General features: G+C 33.9%; 1 long non-coding RNA gene across 1 annotated transcript; it reads left to right on the top strand.

Moving 5' to 3' along the window:
• Positions 1-236: 236 nt before the first annotated feature.
• On the top strand, positions 237-2,344 carry LOC129739569 (uncharacterized). The gene is made up of 3 exons (XR_008735898.1): positions 237-380; positions 438-505; positions 578-2,344. It is a non-coding gene; the product is annotated as an uncharacterized LOC129739569 (long non-coding RNA).
• Positions 2,345-4,901: the final 2,557 nt, after the last annotated feature.

Here is a 4,901-nt window from a genome sequence, read left to right as displayed (position 1 = left end):
TTGAATTAACTTATTTTGTTTTCTCAAAACATTCTCAATAATGGATTTAATTCTGTATTATTCTTCTCAAGCAATTTGGGAACCCTAGGCCATAAAAATTGCAAAAGCTTCCGCTCATCGTCATTCGTATTTGGCCATTAGGAAGGTAGGTATTCGGGTGGCATGGCAGCCGGTCACAGTAGGCGAGAATGACTTTTTCGGTTTCATTACATGTTTGTCTTCGGGCGCGAACGGAATGCAGTCGAAGTTGTCCTTGCCCAGTGTTGTGTATGTTTTGGTACGTGCTCGAAGTTTTCGCCACGCATCGTAGGGAAAGCCTGCTAGGATTTTACCGAAGGAAGCTTCCCGTAATCGTTAATATTTGGTGAAAATACAGAACAGTGAGTACAGGTTAACCTACATAATTTAATTCAAGAATGCACGTAAATTTTAACTAGTTCTTTTTTCTGAGTTTTTTTTTCTCGCAAATGGCTATAATGGTATAACGAAATGAGGTGCCCTTTCGGTAAGATAACTGAGAGTTTCATTATATTTTAAAGTGTATAGTAAGATTACAGTGTTTTAATTTTAATTTTAGGAATGTTTCACTCTGCATCAAAATGCTGTTCCAACCTGTGAATCATGCGTGTGTACGATTGTCGCCCACCGAGAAGCACACCAGGGATGCTTCAACAGCTGCTGCTACGAGACTCTCGTTTAACCAAATCCGAAAGGTCATTATCTCATCGAAATTGGCAATCTGGGGAAAAAATGCAAAGGACACGTACATAAACTCCATACCGGCTTGGCATTTCCCCGAATCGATTCAGGTTTTGTAAAGGCAACTGTCGAGGAAAAACGTGAATGAGACGCATTACACAAAACCGACCGTTTGTTGCCGTAGATTTGTGTTTTTTTTCCATACCGGCTGCCTGTGTATATACCTACGCAAAAACCTTTGGAATCCCCGAATTTCCTCTGGTAGACAGAGGGACCGAGTCACAGCCGCCGAAGATCATCAATCATTCTTCCCCCTTTGATGTTTTTCTCTCGCACTCCGGTACCCATATCTTTGCCCACCGGTACGGATCCCGTCTGCCGATCTAGGTTTTACTTCTAGACTACTTGAATGGAACACTGTAGCTTTGTTTCATACTTTTCTCAGCAACATTTCCGAATCGGAGATGTTGAGGTTTGGTCGTTGGCCTTTTTTTCGCCAGAGCTTAGACACGCGGAAAAAGTCGGAGACATCGTCTGTTTAGAGCTGAAATCAGTCAGCAGAAGACGTAATTTGGGTGACACATTTTCCAAAGTACCCATATGAGACTATCAGCTAATTCCTCAACGTTGACAGCTTTTTCCTTTATCTTAAATGCGAATGGAAACGAACGCTGGGCGTTGGCTGGGAACGAGGAAATCTTTGAAATGATGTTTCCAAGATTGAGTGACGGAAACACACATGGATTTCACCTTACAGGCTTAACGTTTGCAGGGAGTCGATAGTGGAAAGGTGGATTTATGTTTTGGAATCATGGAGGACTGTGTGAGATTAATTGTGCTTGGTAGCTTATTATTTGTTGAAATTTTTCGCTAAGATTGATGAATTGCTTTTTAAATGAGAATTTGCTACCGCAGGACTTTCATGTCATATTTCTTGGGGCTTCGATTAAAAGGGTTGATGTGATGATTACTCTTATGTGCTCTTCAGTCAGATTTCAGTTAATCCTCTTTTAACCCTCTACTGCATTAGGGCCATAAATTGGAGTTTATTTAAACATTTTTTTAGCTTATTTCAGTACAAACAAATATTTCAAAAATTTAAAAAAAAATCAACATACCGATAATACCAATATTATCGAATTAAAACGGGCAGTTTCAATTAGCTCCTCCATTGATTGACCACTGAAATGATTCAGCTTCCATTGTGAAACATTGCAAAACTGGCTGTATACTGAGGCAGACAAAAGTCTTATTTAAAAATCTCTTTTTTTTCATTGTTTTTTTTAATTTTTAATTAATTTTTAAATTTGAACTATTGCGCTCACAGAGAGAATTTTAACAAAAATATCCGAAACCTTAAAGTCACAACTTAACACACGAAAGTTCACATTTGACTTTTTGTGTCTAACGATGCTTTTATTTATGAAAGTGAGTATTTATGATAAATTTAAGAGCAAAATGTTCTAAGAGTTCTCAAGGGCTGGTTTGAGTTTAATGCTTTTTGTTATTGGCAATACGTGTGTATCTGTCAGCTGTATATATTGATTCAATAGTAAAAGCTATCATTAAAAGCTACAAGTTAATACACGTTAACAATAAATCATGGACGGTTGGAATACTGATTTGCGAAGTGAAGCCGGTCAAACATTGCGATAGATTTGTCTTTCCACGACAGTTAAAAATCAACTCGAGACAAGTGAATGGAATGGTGAAATGTGTTCACTTATTTTTATCCGAAGGCCGGTTTTTTTTTCAATGCATTGAAATATACATTCATAGGTATCTAATATCAATTCTGCACCCGATTTGCTCTCAACTTTTAAAGAAACAATTACACACAATTGAAGCTTTCAAATGAATATTCTAATTTTTGACCAGAAAATCTGCAAAAATCAAACTAGTTTTTGTGGGCGTCTATTCTTCAAATGTTGATCTTAAACTGCTCATTTATAAATGAAACTTGATGATTTTCAGTACTTAAAGCTATGTAAGAATCTCGCGAATTTTGCCTAAAAATTATAAGGAAAAACTAATCTTTCCAAAACATTTGATCAAACGCACTGTATTTTAAAGGAAAAATTATTTTATAAAAATACCTAGCCATCTTTAGAAACAACTCTAAACTTTAGAAAAGCCAATAATTTGGCGAAATTACTAAGCAGACATCGAATCATTTTCAAAAAGTTCTAGAACTTTATTGTCACTCTGTCTGTTATATGTTGCATATCTTGAAATATTTTTTTCTAAGATAATGGCCACAAAAAATGTGTAAAAGTGGTTTAAAAACCGCATTTAATAACGTCAATCCAAATCCAATAACATTTTTTTGGTATATTGTATGTAAGTTTTACAGGTCAGATCGCACATTGTTAAAAATAGGTCAAAATTCAATTCTCTACAATTTGAAACCAAAAGTAATTTTATAGAACAAATAGTTAACAAAATATAAGCAAAAGGAATCGTGACGTCACAACGCGCCTCTTTTTCCACTTTTCAGTTTTTTTACAACGCCGCATTTTTCTGCTCTTCTATTTGATCAAATTTTATGAAAATTTCAGGAAAGTATCGACTCATTACAACCAACTAATCGCTGTTTTTGATTTTTCAAATTTTGATTTCAATTTATTTTAGAGCGATTCAGTTTCGTGACGTCACAACGCTCCTTTTTTTTTATACAGGGTTTTTTTTGTATGAGAAGATGCATATCCACTGCGTCCAATATTCAAATATCCACTGCGACCAACTTTTTGTGATTTATTGTGGAATAACCCAATTTATTATTTCTCTGATCACGCAATACTGTCATCATTGATAGAAAAGGGTTTTGCAAAGCGTTGTGAAGTCACAAAATTTTATGGTTAACTACAAGTAATAAATATAATTAAAATTAATGCTTAATTTACTTAAAAAGCTTAAAAACTTAATAAATAATGTGATTTGGTGATGAATTCGATCAATTATTTCCCAAGAAATAAGGGGAATTTAATCTCAAAGGCCCATATAAGCAGATAAGGTATGCAACACTGCTCACATCAATTTTATTCGAAATTTTTCTGTGCGATCATTTGAATATTATTTAGAAAATAAAACTAATACTAGCAAATATTTAATCGTAAATGCGTTGAAATGTGTTTCTGAAGCTTTTTAACTTTTAATTGCAAAGAAAGGAAAAATAAATGATGATTTCAAAGCCTCGATCTTTTCAAAGTTTGTTAATCGACACTAGAATGCCTAAATCAGCCGACTTATGAAAATCTCATAAGTTGCAAGCTAAAATAGAACCTAGGCTAACACAAAGTCCAGCTCCAAATTTGGGGATTGGCCCATGGAAATAGATGGCACAATGGCCTAAAATTTGTATGGAATTATGAGAAATTGGGTTTGGAAGGAACAAGAAAACCAAGTTTTGCACCAATTTCTGTACTCCCTATTAGCTGATTTGTTTTATAGTGTATCTCAAAATCCCATTTCGACAGTGGTTTAGTTTAAAAGGTTTTTGAGTTTCAAAAATTAGCTTCTGATGAGTGAATTACAAAAAATAGCTGAATGATCGTTAATCGACGCTAATTTTGAACGTTATAGCTGTTTTATGATAACTCTAATCGAAATGCGTTCCTTAGATGAAATACTATTATAATTGAAGCCTTAAAATACTCAAATTATTAGAAAAATTGGTTGATAAAGACCCAAATTATTGACGAAAAACCGTTTTTTTTTGTTCATGCCGAACAAAATCCACATAATTCCATACAAACTTCAGGTGCGTTGCGCAACTCCTTTCCTTAGAATAATCCCAAATTTTGCATGACACCTTGTGCTGGTACATATTTTAATTTATTTAATTTTTTATTTCAGTTAAAAGTCTCTTTTGTGAGATTTTATGTGAACACGGGGTTCGATTTGGATTTTCTAGTGACATTCTTTGAGGTGAAAATTTCAATAAGGGCAGTTTTTTTCTAAATAATTTAATCAATTTTATTAATCAATTTTCTATGAAAATCTAATGATTTTTTTGATATAAAAAGTTAATCTATTAAGTTTACCATGTTCAAAGATTTTTTGAATCTCATGACATTTATTTCATGGAACTTATTTTGTTTGAACATAATGCCAGAAAGAAATAGAACCTACTAGCGGTGTTTTTCATTCAAGCATATATGAAGATATATGAAGAACTTGATCTTTTGCAAGATTTTTATTCA

The sequence above is a fragment of the Uranotaenia lowii genome, chromosome 1 (genome assembly GCF_029784155.1).
Source record: "Uranotaenia lowii strain MFRU-FL chromosome 1, ASM2978415v1, whole genome shotgun sequence".
NCBI lineage: Eukaryota > Metazoa > Arthropoda > Insecta > Diptera > Culicidae > Uranotaenia > Uranotaenia lowii.
This window is presented reverse-complemented; position numbering and strand designations above follow the sequence as displayed.